This window comes from Rutidosis leptorrhynchoides, chromosome 1 (genome assembly GCF_046630445.1).
Source record: "Rutidosis leptorrhynchoides isolate AG116_Rl617_1_P2 chromosome 1, CSIRO_AGI_Rlap_v1, whole genome shotgun sequence".
NCBI lineage: Eukaryota > Viridiplantae > Streptophyta > Magnoliopsida > Asterales > Asteraceae > Rutidosis > Rutidosis leptorrhynchoides.
This window is the reverse complement of record NC_092333.1, coordinates 540,617,133-540,634,797: the sequence shown is the minus strand read 5'-3', so window position 1 is coordinate 540,634,797 and position 17,665 is coordinate 540,617,133.

Here is a 17,665-nt window from a genome sequence, read left to right as displayed (position 1 = left end):
CTTAGAACTTGAAGATAGAACTTGAGAGAGATCAATTAGATGAAGAAAATTGAAGAATTAAAGTGTTTGTAGGTGTTTTTGGTCGTTGGTGTATGGATTAGATATAAAGGATATGTAATTTTGTTTTCATGTAAATAAGTCATGAATGATTACTCATATTTTTGTAATTTTATGAGATATTTCTTGCTAGTTGCCAAATGATGGTTCCCACATGTGTTAGGTGACTCACATGGGCTGCTAAGAGCTGATAATTGGAGTGTATATACCAATAGTACATACATCTAAAAGCTGTGTATTGTACGAGTACGAATACGGGTGCATACGAGTAGAATTGTTGATGAAATTGAACTAGGATGTAATTGTAAGCATTTTTGTTAAGTAGAAGTATTTTGATAAGTGTATTGAAGTCTTTCAAAAGTGTATGAATACATATTAAAACACTACATGTATATACATTTTAACTGAGTCGTAAAGTCAGCGTTAGTCGTTACATGTAAGTGTTGTTTTGAAACCTTTAGGTTAACGATCTTGTTAAATGTTGTTAATCCAATGTTTATAATATCAAATGAGATTTTAAATTATTATATTATCATGATAATATGATGTATGAATATCTCTTAATATGATATATATACATTAAATGTCGTTACAACGATAATCGTTACATATATGTCTCGTTTCAAAATCATTAAGTTAGTAGTCTTGCTTTTACATATGAAGTTCATTGTTAATATACTTAATGATATGTTTACTTATCATAATATAATGTTAACTATATATATATATATATATATCCATATATATGTCATCATATAGTTTTTACAAGTTTTAACGTTCGTGAATCACCGGTCAACTTGGGTGGTCAATTGTCTATATGAAACCTATTTCAATTAATCAAGTCTTAACAAGTTTGATTGCTTAACATGTTGGAAACACTTAATCATGTAAATAACAATTTCATTTAATATATATAAACATGGAAAAGTTCGGGTCACTACAGTACCTACCCGTTAAATAAATTTCGTCCTGAAATTTTAAGCAGCTGGAGGTGTTGACGTATCTTCTGGAAATAAGTGCGGGTATTTCTTTTTCATCTGATCTTCTCATTCCCAGGTGAACTCGGGTCCTCTACGAGCATTCCATCGAACCTTAACAATTGGTATCTTGTTTTGTTTAAGTCTTTTAACCTCACGATCCATTATTTCGACGGGTTCTTCGATGAATTGAAGTTTTTCGTTGATTTGGATTTCGTCTAACGGAATAGTGAGATCTTCTTTAGCAAAACATTTCTTCAAATTCGAGACGTGGAAAGTGTTATGTACAGCCGCGAGTTGTTGAGGTAACTCAAGTCGGTAAGCTACTGATCCGACACGATCAATAATCTTGAATGGTCCAATATACCTTGGATTTAATTTACCTCGTTTACCAAATCGAACAACGGCTTTCCAAGGTGCAACCTTAAGCATGACCATATCTCCAATTTCAAATTCTATATCTTTTCTTTTAATGTCGGCGTAGCTCTTTTGTCGACTTTGGGCGGTTTTCAACCGTTTTTGAATTTGGATGATCTTCTCGGTAGTTTCTTGTATTATCTCTGGACCCGTAATCTGTCTATCCCCCACTTCACTCCAACAAATTAGAGACCTGCACTTTCTACCATAAAGTGCTTCAAATGGCGCCATCTCAATGCTTGAATGGTAGCTGTTGTCGTAGGAAAATTCTGCTAACGGTAGATGTCGATCCCAACTGTTTCCGAAATCAATAACACATGCTCGTAGCATGTATTCAAGCGTTTGTATCGTCCTTTCGCTCTGCCCATCAGTTTGTGGATGATAGGCAGTACTCATGTCTAGACGAGTTCCTAATGCTTGCTGTAATGTCTGCCAGAATCTTGAAATAAATCTGCCATCCCTATCAGAGATAATAGAGATTGGTATTCCATGTCTGGAGACGAATTCCTTCAAATACAGTCGTGCTAACTTCTCCATCTTGTCATCTTCTCTTATTGACAGGAAGTGTGCTGATTTGGTGAGACAATCAACTATTACCCAAATAGTATCAAAACCACTTGCAGTCCTTGGCAATTTAGTGATGAAATCCATGGTAATGTTTTCCCACTTCCATTCCAGGATTTCGGGTTGTTGAAGTAGACCTGATGGTTTCTGATGCTCATCTTTGACCTTAGAACACGTCAAACATTGTCCTACGTATTTAGCAACATCGGCTTTCATACCCGGCCACCAAAAATGTTTCTTAAGATCCTTGTACATCTTCCCTGTTCCAGGATGTATTGAGTATCTGGTTTTATGAGCTTCTCTAAGTACCATTTCTCTCATATCTCCAAATTTTGGTACCCAAATCCTTTCAGCCCTATACCGGGTTCCGTCTTCCCGAATATTAAGATGCTTCTCCGATCCTTTGGGTATTTCATCCTTTAAATTTCCCTCTTTTAAAACTCCTTGTTGCGCCTCCTTTATTTGAGTAGTAATGTTATTTTGAATCATTATATTCATAGATTTTACTCGAATGGGTCCTCTGTCCTTCCTGCTCAAGGCGTCGGCTACCACATTTGCCTTCCCCGGGTGGTAACGAATCTCAAAGTCGTAATCATTCAACAATTCAATCCACCTACGCTGCCTCATATTCAGTTGTTTCTGATTAAATATGTGTTGAAGACTTTTGTGGTCGGTATATATAATACTTTTGACCCCATATAAGTAGTGCCTCCAAGTCTTTAATGCAAAAACAACCGCGCCTAATTCCTAATCATGCGTCGTATAATTTTGTTCGTGAATCTTCAATTGTCTAGACACATAAGCAATCACCTTCGTTCGTTGCATTAATACACAACCGAGACCTTGGTTTGATGCGTCACAATAAATCACAAAATCATCATTCCCTTCGGGCAATGACAATATAGGTGCCGTAGTTAGCTTTTTCTTCAATAACTGGAACGCTTTCTCTTGTTCATCCTTCCATTCAAATTTCTTCCCTTTATGCGTTAATGCAGTCAAGGGTTTTGCTATTCTGGAAAAGTCTTGGATGAACCTTCTGTAGTAACCAGCTAGTCCTAAAAACTGGCGTATGTGTTTCGGAGTTTTCGGGGTTTCCCACTTTTCAACAGTTTCTATCTTTGTCGGATCCACCTTAATACCTTCTTTGTTCACTATGTGACCGAGGAATTTAACTTCTTCCAACCAAAATGCACACTTTGAAAACTTAGCGTACAATTCTTCCTTCCTCAATACTTCTAACACCTTTCTCAAATGTTCACCGTGTTCTTGGTCATTCTTTGAGTAAATAAGTATGTCATCAATGAAAACAATGACAAACTTGTCAAGGTATGGTCCACACACTCGGTTCATAAGGTCCATGAACACAGGTGGTGCATTAGTTAAACCAAACGGCATGACCATAAACTCGTAATGACCGTAACGTGTTCTGAAAGCAGTCTTTGGAATATCATCTTCTTTCACCCGCATTTGATGATACCCGGAACGTAAGTCAATCTTTGAATAAACAGACGAGCCTTGTAGTTGATCAAATAAGTCGTTGATTCTCGGTAGTGGATAGCGGTTCTTGATGGTAAGTTTGTTCAACTCTCGGTAGTCGATACACAACCTGAATGTACCATCTTTCTTCTTGACAAACAAAACAGGAGCTCCCCACGGTGATGTGCTTGGTCGAATGAAACTATGCTCTAAAAGTTCTTGTAATTGGCTTTGCAGTTCTTTCATCTCGTTGGGTGCGAATCTGTAAGGAGCACGAGCTATTGGTGCAGCTCCTAGTACAAGATCTATTTGAAATTCAACGGATCGATGTGGGGGTAATCCCGGTAATTCTTTCGGAAATACATCGGGAAATTCTTTTGCGACGAGAACATCATTGATGCTCTTTTCTTCAGTTTGTACTTTCTCGACGTGTGCTAGAACAGCATAGCAACCTTTTCTTATTAGTTTTTTGTGCCTTCAAATTACTAATAAGATCTAGCTTCGTGTTACCCTTTTCTCCGTACACCATTAAGGGTTTTCCTTTTTCTCGTATAATGCGAATTGCATTTTTGTAACAAACGATCTCTGCTTTCACTTCTTTCAACCAGTCCATACCGATTATCACATCAAAACTCCCTAACTCTACTGGTATCAAGTCAATCTTAAATGTTTCGCTAACCAGTTTAATTTCTCGATTCCAACATATATTATCTGCTGAAATTAGTTTACCATTTGCTAATTCGAGTAAAAATTTACTATCCAAAGGCGTCAATGGACAACTTAATTTAGCACAAAAATCTCTACTCATATAGCTTCTATCCGCACCCGAATCAAATAAAACGTAAGCAGATTTATTGTCAATAAGAAACGTACCCGTAACAAGCTCCGGGTCTTCCTGTGCCTCTGCCGCATTAATATTGAAAACTCTTCCACGGCCTTGTCCATTCGTGTTCTCCTGGTTCGGGAAATTTCTAACAATGTGGCCCGATTTTCCACATTTATAACAAACTACATTGGCATAACTTGCTCCGACACTACTTGCTCCGCCATTACTCGTTCCGACACCATTTGTTCCTTTCATTCTGTTAACCCCTGGTCCGTAGACCTCACACTTCACCGCGCTATGACCATTTCTTTTACACTTGTTGCAAAATTTGGTGCAGAACCCCGAGTGATACTTTTCACACCTTTGGCATAGCTGCTTCTGATTGTTGTTGTTGTTGCGGTTATTATTGTTGTTGGGATGATTGTTGTAGTTGCTGTTGTTGTTGTTGTTGTTATTGTTGTTGTTGTTGTTGTTGTTGTTGTTGTTGTTGTTGTTGTTGGGCCGTTTGTTGTAGTTGCGATTGATGTTGCGATTGTTGGGATAATTGTTGCGATTATTGTTGTAATTGCTGTTGTTGTTGTATTGGTGATTCTTATCACCATTTTCCTCCCACTTTCTTTTGACTTGCTTCACATTGGCCTCTTCAGTAGTCTGTTCTTTAATTCTTTCTTCAATCTGGTTCACTAGTTTGTGAGCCATTCTACATGCCTGTTGTATGGAGGCGGGCTCGTGTGAACTTATATCTTCTTGGATTCTTTCCGGTAATCCTTTCACAAACGCGTCGATCTTCTCTTCCTCATCTTCGAACGCTCCCGGACACAATAGGCACAATTCTGTTAATCGTATTTCGTACGTGGTAATATCAAATCCTTGGGTTCGTAACCCTCTAAGTTCTGTCTTGAGCTTATTGACCTCGGTTCTGGGACGGTACTTCTCGTTCATCAAGTGCTTGAATGCTGACCACGGTAGTGCGTAAGCATCATCTTGTCCCACTTGCTCTAGATAGGTATTCCACCATGTTAACGCAGAACCTGTGAAGGTATGCGTAGCGTACTTCACTTTATCGTCTTCAGTACACTTACTTATGGCAAACACCGATTCGACCTTCTCGGTCCACTGTTTCAATTCGATCGGTCCTTCGGTTCCATCAAATTCCAAAGGTTTGCAGGCAGTGAATTCTTTGTAGGTGCATCCTACACGATTTCCTGTACTGCTAGATCCAAGGTTATTGTTGGTATGTAGCGCAGCCTGTACTGCGGCTATGTTTGAAGCAAGAAAGGCACGAAATTCCTCTTCACTCATATTCAAGGTGTGTCGAGTAGTCGGTGCCATTTCCTTCAAAATAGTCAAATGAAACGAGTTAATCATATAGAATATCAAGAGTAGTCAATAGTATTTCGTAGCGTAATATGAACTTATTTATAAAAGCTCTTTCTTCATATTAGCGTTTTATACTCTTTAATTCGGATAGTACCTACCCGTTAAGTTCATACTTAGTAGCTAACATACCATTTCAACTACTACAATTCTATATGAAAAACTAATCACAAAAAACAAAAACAAAAAAATATATATCATATTCAAGCCTTTATACAATAACTTGCAAACTTACAATACCGCTATTTTACATATAGCATGAAATATAGCACATAAAACTTTGATACAAAGTAGTTGCGAAGATAATTCTAGTTAATAAATAAGGCGTTCAGCAAAGGCAATAAAGACACGTAATTCATACGTCCAGAAACAAGTCATGCATTCTGGTTTTACTAATACCACTTCCCATCCTTGGTTTTGTGGAACATAACCGTTGTGACCGATAGTAAGACAATGTGTTGTAACGTCGTCAAAAGGATGAAGGTTACGTAATGACCAACAGTCTCGTAATAACCTAAAAACCTCATTTCTTACCCCAATTACCGACTCCGTCACTTGTGGGAACGTTTTGTTTAATAGTTGTAGCCCGATGTTCTTGTTCTCACTTTGGTGAGAAGCGAACATTACTAACCCGTAAGTATAACATGCTTCTTTATGTTCATATTAGCCGCTTTTTCTAAATCACGAAGTCCTATATTCGGATATATTGAGTCAAAATAATTTCTTAACCCGTTGCGTAAAATAGCATTTGGGTTCCACGCAATATATGCGTCAAAGTAAACACATCGTAACTTATGGATTTCCCAATGTGATATCCCCCATCTTTCGAACGAAATCCTTTTATAAACCAAGTTATTCTTGGATCGTTCTTCGAATGTCTTACAAAATGATCAAGCCTTAAATAGTTGTGCCGAGGAATTCTGACCGACTCTAGACATGATTTCATCAATCATGTCTCCGGGTAGGTCTCTTAAAATATTGGGTTGTCTATCCATTTTGTGTTTTTATACTGTAAAATAGACAAGAGTTAGATTCATAAAAAAAATACTTATTAATACAAGCAATTTTTACATATATCATAAAGCATAAGCACACTATATTACATATATTACACCACACGAATACAACAATCTTATTCCAACTCGCTCGTTTCTTCTTCTTCGGTTTTGGTTCGTTTTGCCAAGTTTCTAGGAATACATGATGTTCCCCTAATACGAGTCGTCGTTTTCCACATTGGTTTAGAAAAACCTGGTGGTTTAGAGGTTCCCGGGTTATTGTCACAACTTAAGAAATACGGGTGTTGACTATACATATAAGTTCATCAGGTTTGGAATTAAATTTCTCTATTTTTATGCCCTTTTCCTTATTGTTCTCTTTTGCCTTATTAAATTGTGTTGGGGTAATTTCTATAACATTATCGGAATCCTTGTCGGGATCCGATTCATCGGAGAATTGGTAATCCTCCCAATACTTTGCTTCCTTGGCGGAAACACCATTGACCATAATTAACTTTGGTCGGTTGGTTGAGGATTTTCTTCTACTTAACCGTTTTATTATTTCCCCCACTGGTTCTATTTCTTCTTCCTGTTCCGATTCTTCTTCCGGTTCTGATTCTTCTTCCGGTTCCGACTCTTCTTTCGGTTCCTCTTCGGGAACTTGTGAATCAGTCCACGAATCATTCCAATTTACATTTGACTCTTCATTATTATTAGGTGAGTCAATGAGACTTGTTCTAGAGGTAGACATCTATCACATAATATCAAACGCGTTAAGAGATTAATATATCACATAATATTCACATGTTAAAAATATATAGTTTCCAACAAAATTTGTTAAGCAATCATTTTTCAAGTAAACACGGTCGAAGTCCAGACTCACTAATGCATCCTAACAAACTCGATAAGACACACTAATGCAAAATTCTGGTTCTCTAAGACCAACGCTCGGATACCAACTGAAATGTCCCGTTCTTATTGATTAAAAACGTTCCATATTAATTGATTTCGTTGCGAGGTTTTGACCTCTATATGAGACGTTTTTCAAAGACTGCATTCATTTTAAAACAAACCATGACCTTTATTTCATCAATAAAGGTTTAAAAAGCTTTACGTAGATTATCAAATAATGATAATCTAAAATATCCTATTTACACACGACTATTACATAATGGTTTACAATACAAATATGTTACAACGAAATAAGTTTCTTGAATGCAGTTTTTACACAATATCATACAAGCATGGACTCCAAATCTTGTCCTTATTTAAGTATGCGACAGCGGAAGTTCTTAATAATCACCTGAGAATAAACATGCTTAAAACGTCAACAAAAAAATGTTGGTGAGTTATAGGTTTAACCTATATATATCAAATCGTAACAATAGACCACAAGATTTCATATTTCAATATACATCTCATACATAGAGATAAAAATCATTCATATGGTGAACACCTGGTAACCGACATTAACAAGATGCATATATAAGAATATCCCCATCATTCCGGGACACCCTTCGGATATGATATAAATTTCGAAGTACTAAAGCACCCTGTACTTTGAATGGGGTTTGTTAGGCCCAATAGATCTATCTTTAGGATTCGCGTCAATTAGGGAGCCTGTTCCCTAATTCTTAGATTACCAGATTTAATAAAAAGGGGCATATTCGATTTCGATAATTCAACCATAGAATGTAGTTTCACGTACTTGTGTCTATTTTGTAAATCATTTATAAAACCTGCATGTATTCTCATCCCAAAAATATTAGATTTTAAAAGTAGGACTATAACTCACTTTCACAGATTTTTACTTCGTCGGGAAGTAAGACTTAGCCACAGGTCGATTCACGAACCTATAACAAATATGTACATATATATCAAAGTATGTTCAAAATATATTTACAACACTTTTAATACATTTTGATGTTTTAAGTTCATTAAGTCAGTTGTCCTCGTTAGTAACCTACAACTAGTTGTCCAAAGTTAGATGTACAGAAAAAAAATTGATATATATTATCTTGAATCAATCCACGACCCAGTGTATACACGTCTCAGGCTAGATCACAACTCAAAGAATATATATTTTTAGAATCAACCTCAACCCTTTATAGCTAACTCCCACATTACTGCATATAGAGTGTCTATGGTTGTTCCAAATAATATATACACATGGGTTGATATGATATGTCAAAACATTTGCATATGTGTCTATGGTATCCTAAGATTACATAATATATTAGAATACATATATAATACAATATAAGTTAGCTAGGATATGATTAATATAGATTTGTTACCAATTTTCACGTTGCTACAACAAGAAAAATTATCCAATCTTGTTTTACCCATAACTTCTTCATTTTAAATCCGTTTTGAGTGAATCAAATTGATATTGTTTCATATTGAACTCTATTTTATGAATCTAAACAGAAAAAGTATAGGTTTATAGTGGGAAATATAAGTTACAAGTCGTTTTTGTAAAGGTAGTCATTTCAGTCGAAAGAACGACGTCTAGATGACCATTTTAGAAAACAAACTTTCACTTTGAGTTTAACCATGATTTTTGGATATAGTTTCATGTTTATAAGAAAAATCATTTTTACATAAGAACAACTTTTAAATCAAAGTTTATCATAGTTTTTAATTAACTAACCCAAAACAGCCCGCGGTGTTACCACGACGGCGTATGTCCGGTTTTACAGTGTTCTTCATGTTTTCAGGTTTTAAATCATTAAGTTAACATATCATATAGATATAGAACATGTGTTTAGTTGATTTTAAAAAGTCAAGTTAGAAGGATTAACTTTTGTTTGCGAACAAGTTTAGAATTAACTAAACTATGTTCTAGTGATTACAAGTTTAAACCTTCGAATAAGATAGCTTTATATGTATGAATCGAATGATGTTATGAACATCATTACTACCTCAAGTTTTCTGGATAAAGCTACTGGAAATGAGAAAAATGGATCTAGCTTCAAAGGATCCTTGGATGGCTTGAAAGTTCTTGAAGCAGAATCATGACACGAAAAACAAGTTCAAGTAAGATTTCCACTCGAAATAAGATTGTTATAGTTATAGAAATTGAATCAAAGTTTGAATATGAGTATTACCTTATATTAGAAAGATATCTTACTGTAAATAAGAAAGATTTCTTGAGGTTGGATGATCACTCTACAAGATTGGAAGTAAGCTAGCAAACTTGGAAGTATTCTTGATTTTATGAAACTAGAACTTATAGAATTTATGAAGAACACTTAGAACTTGAAGATAGAACTTGAGAGAGATCAATTAGATGAAGAAAATTGAAGAATGAAAGTGTTTGTAGGTGTTTTTGGTCGTTGGTGTATGGATTAGATATAAAGGATATGTAATTTTGTTTTCATGTAAATAAGTCATGAATGATTACTCATATTTTTGTAATTTTATGAGATATTTCTTGCTAGTTGCCAAATGATGGTTCCCACATGTGTTAGGTGACTCACATGGGCTGCTAAGAGCTGATAATTGGAGTGTATATACCAATAGTACATACATCTAAAAGCTGTGTATTGTACGAGTACGAATACGGGTGCATACGAGTAGAATTGTTGATGAAACTGAACTAGGATGTAATTGTAAGCATTTTTGTTAAGTAGAAGTATTTTGATAAGTGTCTTGAATTCTTTCAAAAGTGTATGAATACATATTAAAACACTACATGTATATACATTTTAACTGAGTCGTTAAGTCATCGTTAGTCGTTACATGTAAGTGTTGTTTTGAAACCTTTAGGTTAACGATCTTGTTAAATGTTGTTAACCCAATGTTTATAATATCAAATGAGATTTTAAATTATTATATTATCATGATAATATGATGTATGAATATCTCTTAATATGATATATATACATTAAATGTCGTTACAACGATAATCGTTACATATATGTCTCGTTTCAAAATCATTAAGTTAGTAGTCTTGCTTTTACATATGTAGTTCATTGTTAATATACTTAATGATATGTTTACTTATCATAATATCATGTTAACTATATATATATATCCATATATATGTCATCATATAGTTTTTACAAGTTTTAACGTTCGTGAATCACCGGTCAACTTGGGTGGTCAATTGTCTATATGAAACCTATTTCAATTAATCAAGTCTTAACAAGTTTGATTGCTTAACATGTTGGAAACACTTAATCATGTAAATAATAATTTCATTTAATATATATAAACATGGAAAAGTTCGGGTCACTACAGAAGATGTCTCCAAAACCACTTTCCGGACTCGTTATGGTAGTTATGAATTCCTTGTCATGCCATTTGGTCTCACTAACGTACCGGCGATGTTCATGGATCTTATGAACCGCGTGTGCAAACCGTACCTCGATAAATTCGTTATCGTGTTCATCGATGATATTTTGGTCTATTCAAAAAGCGAAGAAGAACACGAGGAACATCTCCGACTTGTGCTTGAACTTTTAAGCAAGAACGACTCTATGCCAAATTCTCCAAGTGTGAATTTTGGTTGAAGGAAGTTCAATTTCTTGGTCACGTTGTAAGTGATCAAGGTATTAAAGTGGATCCATAAAAAATCAAAGCCATTAGTAAATGGGAGACTCCTACTACTCCTACTCACATCCGTCAATTTTTGGGTCTCGCCGGATACTATCGTAGTTTCATCAAGGATTTCTCTTTGGTTTCTCGTCCTCTAACCGCATTAACTCACAAGGGAAAGAAATTCATTTGGGCGACCGAACAAGAGTCCGCATTTCAAATCTTGAAAACAAAGCTAACCACCGCTCCTATCTTGTCACTTCCCGAAGGCAATGATGATTTTGTTGTATATTGCGATGCCTCGAAACATGGTTTTGGGTGCGTGTTGATGCAACGAAAGAAAGTCATTGCTTATGCCTCTCGACAACTCAAAATTCATGAACGAAACTACGCGACACATGATCTCGAACTCGGAGCCGTTGTCTTTGCACTTAAAATGTGGAGACACTATCTTTATGGAACCAAAAGTATCATCTTCACAGATCACAAAAGCCTCCAACACATCTTCGATCAAAAGCAACTAAACATGAGACAACGACGGTGGATTGAAACTTTAAACGATTATGATTGCGAGCTTCATTACCATCCTGGGAAGGCAAACGTAGTAGCCGATGCCTTAAGTCGAAAAGAAAGAGCGGTGCCTCTTCGTGTCTTAGCTTTAAACATCACCATCCACACCAACCTTAATAGTCAAATTCGTGTAGCCCAAGACGAGGCTCTCAAGGATGAAAACATCTCTCTCGAACACTTGAACGTCCTCACCTCTTGATTCGAAGTTAAAGAAACCGGACTCCGATATTTCGCCGGAAGAATTTGGGTACCTAGTTATGGGGACTTGCGAAGCCTTATTTTAGACGAAGCCCATAAGTCAAGATATTCGATTCACCCCGGTGCCAATAAGATGTACCACGAACTTAACGAACAATATTGGTGGCCGAACATTAAAAGGGACGTTGCTACTTATGTTGAAAAGTGCCTAACTTGCTCCAAAGTCAAAGCCGAACATCAAAGACCGTCCGGACTACTTCAATAACCCGAAATACCGCAATGGAAGTGGGAAAGGATAACGATGGATTTTATCACCAAACTACCAAAGACGGTTGGCGGTTATGATACTATTTGGGTTATTGTTGACCGTCTCACCAAATCCGCGCACTTCCTAGCCATGAAGGAAACCGACAACACGGAGAAACTAGCACAACTTTACATTAAAGAAATCGTAGCCCGACACGGTGTACCCTTATCGATTATCTCCGACCGAGATGGCCGATTTGTTTCTAGATTTTGGCGTACTTTACAAGAATTGTTGGGAACGCGTTTAGACATGAGTACCGCATATCATCCACAAACCGACGGACAAAGCGAACGCACAATTCAAACTTTGAAAGACATGCTACGAGCTTGTGTTATCGACTTTGGAAAAGCTTGGGATAAGCACTTGCCTCTCGCCGAATTCTCCTACAATAATAGTTATCACGCGAGTATTAACGCCGCACCATTCGAAGATTTATATGGCCGAAAATGTCGTTCACCTCTTTGTTGGGCCGATGTAGGCGACACACAAATCACCGGACCCGAACTCATTCATGAAACAACCGAGAAGATCGTTCAAATCCAAGATAGGCTTAGGACGGCCCAAAGTCGTCAAAAGAGCTATACCGATAAATGACGCAATGACCTTGAATTTCAAGTCGGTGATCGCGTAATGTTAAAAGTCGCACCTTGGAAAGGTGTAATCTGTTTTGGGAAACGTGGGAAGCTAAATCCGCGGTACATTGGTCCTTTCAAAATCTTGGAGTGTGTTGGAACCGTTGCTTATCGTTTAGATCTTCCGTCTCAATTGGGCTCCGTTCATCCTACTTTCCATGTATCCAACTTGAAAAAGTGCCTTGCCGAACCCGATATCGTCATCCCTCTCGAGGAGCTCACCATTGATGACAAACTTCATTTTATGGAGGAACCGGTTGAAATTGTGGACACCTCCGTCAAAACGTTAAAACAAATCCGAATTCCAATTGTCAAGGTCCGTTGCCAAAAGGGGACCCGAGTTTACTTGGGAAAGACAAGATCAAATGCAAAGGAAGTATCCTCATCTATTCGAGAATTCGGAAACGCAAAATCCCGAGGAAGAAACAACGACTACTACGCCTACTTAAATTTCGGGACGAAATTTCTTTTAAGGAGTAGGTAACGTAACATCCCGCCTTTTTCCGTTTACTTTCCGTTTAACTATTTAAAGTCCGTTTGATAGTGCTCTAAATGAACATATATTTAGTATTAATATCCTTCGAATATGTAAAGCTTTTAGTTGTAATTGTTCTATTTTTATGTAATATTCGTTTAAATAAATAAGTGCGAAGACAAAAGAAGAAAATGACGATTTGAAGACGCAAACGTCCAAAAAGCTCAAATGTACAAGATACAATTCAAATGGTTCAATTTATTGATAAGAAACATCTAAATATGACAAGAGTACAAGTTGTGAAACGCAAAGTACAAGATATTAAATTGTACGAAAAGGCGTTCGAAAATCTGGAACCAAGACATGAACCAACTATCAACGCCGATGCAACGGACCAAAAATTACAAGTCAACTATGCACAAGAATATAATATAATATATAAATAATTATATAAAATTATATATATTATATTATATAATAAAAATGTCGACAAGCAAATGGCCAAAAGTTGGTGAGCTGGAGTGCATCACTTCGCGATCTCGGAGCTGGAAGGCACATTTGCTTCGCGATCTCGGAGCAGTCAAATCCCAAAATGCCTATAAAAGGCAACGAAGTCTGCCGAGTTTTAGACACCAAAAATAAATATATTACTCCCTCTGTAAGATATATATATATATATATATTATATATATTTATATATATATATATATATATATATATTAGTTTAATTTTATATTAGATTAGTTTGGGTTATGTAAAGGTTATTTTACGGGTTTTGAAGTCGAAATTCTGTCCGTGTAACACTACGCGATAAATACTCAATGTAAGTTATGTTTTCCTTTTTAAAATTAATGTCTTGTAACTAAGTTATTATTATGCTTATTTAAGCCAAAGTAATCGTGATGTTAGACTAAATATTAAAGATGGGGTTATTGGGCTTTGTACCATAATTGGGGTTTGGACAAAAGAATGACACTTGTGGAAATTAGACTATGGGCTATTAATGGGCTTTATATTAAATTAACGATACGTCATTAATTTAATATAAAGGTTATGATTTGACGTATCTATATATAACCACATACGCTTAATCGGACACGATGGGCGGGATATTTATAAGCACGAATTATTGTTCATTTGACCGGACACGGGGATGGATTAAAAGTTAATGGACTCATTAAAACAGGGGTGGATTACATTCAAGGGTAATTGGTGTAATTGTTAACAAAGTATTAAAACCTTGGATTACACACAGTCGATAACCTGGTGTATTCATTAAACAAAGTATTAAGACCTTGTTACAGTTCGAATCCCCAATTAGTTGGAATATTTGACTTCGGGTATAAGGTTAAATTTGCCGAGCATTTTATAATTATGACCGATGAACTATTATGGGCAAAACCCAGATAGGTTTCAATTACATCCAGGACAAAGGACAATTAACCCAGGGTAATAAATAATCAAAACGTCAAACATCATGGTTACGGAAGTTTAAATAAGCATAATTATTATATTGTTATTTATTTTACGCACTTAAATTATCTTCATTTATATTTTGAATTAGGTTTTAATTGTGACTTAAAATATAAAATCGACAAATCGGTCATTAAACGGTAAACCCCCTTTTATATATTATTATATATAATATAATTATATATATTTTGTACAAATATAGTTAATTAAAATATAGTGTGAAATAAGCCATCTCCCTGTGGAACGAACCGAACTTACTAAAAACTATACTACTTTATGATTAGGTACACTGCCTATAGTGTTGTAGCAAGGTTTAGGTATATCCCATCTGTAAATAAATAATTAAAACTTGTGTAAATTGTAACGTATTTCGTAGTAAAAAATAATAAGTATTTCGTACCCCTCACCTCATACATCAAGTTTTTGGCGCCGCCACCGGGGACTCGGCGAAACGCTATATTTTTAATATATATATTTGTGTAAATATTTTTATATATAATTTTTATAAAAACAATATAAAATTTAAAAAAAAAAAAAACTGGAACCCAGGCCCATGCGATCGCATGAGCCGGGTGTTGTAAAACCATGCGGTCGCATGGGGTGACCTGACAGGCCTAATTTCGGGCATTAATTACAAATAGGTTTTAAATATAATTATTATTATTTAAATCAATTAGGGTTTTAATTAATTTATTATTTAGTTTTAGTTTTAATTTGTAATATTAAGTTTTAATTATTATTATTAATTATATAGTTTAATATGTTTATATAATAAATAATATAAAAATAATATTTTTATAAAATTTGTATTTTTATCATTTTAGTTATAATTTGTATTTTTATCGTTTATTTCGTAATATTTATCGTTCGCTATATAGTTTTAAATTTAGTTTTGCCGTAGTTATTTTATATTTTTAGTTTTTAGGCTTTGCCGTAAAATTCTTTAAGTGCTTTTTCTTTAGAATTAAGATTTAGGCGCTTTAGAATTTTGCGACGTCGTTTTTCGCTTTAATTTTTTTAGTGCCTTATAAGTAATTGCCGTTTTCCGAATAAAATTGCATTTACCTTTAGACCTTTAGGCGCAACTTTTTAGATTTAGTTTTTAGACTTTTAAGTTTCGACGTTTTTCTTTCTTATTTTTATTTTTCGACGTTTTTCGACGCGTAATCTTTTTCTTTCTTATTTCTCGACACGCTAGTTTTTAGGACATAGATTTTTATTTTCCAAACGAAAAATTATTTTAAGCGGTTAAATTGATAGACATCCAAATTTTCTGCTTCGTAGTAATAGTTGGATTTGTTAGTGGCTGAGTTGTGAGCTTCCGATTTAAAGGGTTCTGGCTCCCTGCTGCATCTATTGGCTATTCGAAACGTGGGCAAAAGCAGAAAAGTCTATTAATTTGATAACTTATATACTTTTTATTTTTATAACTAATAGAATAATTAGCAAATGCACCACATTGTAGCTAAAATTTAGTAATAAGCGCATTATGGAAAATTTCGAGAATATTTTGGAAACTCTTTTTGACATACGAAATGAATACTCTCAAACGGGTGTTGATGATAATTCGTTCGGTCAATCTTGGATAACGAATGACGAAACAATAACTGGTTGTGAAATCTGTGGAGATTATCATTCAACATGGGAATGTTATTATTACGTTCCTATGGAAAATTACGCACCCACGGAACCTGAATGGAACGATTATGAGAAATACAATTCAAATTGGGATTATTCCCAAGAATATTTCCAAACTCAACAACCAGAAGACGAGGAAAATTATGTGTCTGAAAATCTTTTAGACAATATGAAAATCAAACTCGAAGAACTCGATGCTCAAAATGAACAAATGAGAGAGTTTGTAAATCGGCAAGCTGAAACTCTATCAGATTACACACCTATTAATCTGAGGAGTATTGTGCAAGAAAATCTCATATCATCGAATTTTAATGAATTCGAGAGCTCTGAAATCACCAACTATTCCGATGATACTTTTTATTCAACTTTACCAATTTCACAACATATCGACACATTAGCCTCTACCGACGAAATCATCGATCAATCAATGAATAAAGAAGAAGTAAGGGTGACAAATTGGTACTCTTGGGAAAACGATAACGTTGAAAATTTTACCCCCGAGACCAAAGTGGTGGAACCAATAAGGACCGTTAATGAAGAAGAAATTACTTCGATCCAGCCACAACCTTCCAACCCAATATTCTCAATAGACGTGTCATCTACCGAATATGAACCACGAGCTGTAATAGATAATGACACCTCGGATTTTACCCAATTGGGTAATAGAGGTGAAAACTTTGATCCCGAGAATAAACTGAAGGAAATGTTAGGAATTTTCCACCCTATAGTATGTATGTCGGTGTATATCGATCCATTTGACCAAGAACCAGAAAAGAGACATATCCATTTGCTAAAAGCTACACTTAAAAAAGAATTAAGTAGTGACGATCGGGTGAGTCTAAACTTTAAACCCATTGATATATTATATACCACCCGAGATGTAAATAACTGGCTCACTATTCTAATTCGTGGAACTTATTCTACCGACTTCACATGTCGTCAGCTAAGTGTGGGGAAGTCTAACCCCACTTAACATTAAATTCAGGGTTCGGGTTAGCGCATAACTCGTTAATAAAAATGCATGATTAGGGTAAAAGACGTATTTTCAAATATTAGCAAACAGTTCAGAAAAGCAACCGTTTTTGAAGAAAAACATGTGTGATAAAACAAGAAGGAATGAACGATGAGGCGCACCATCTAT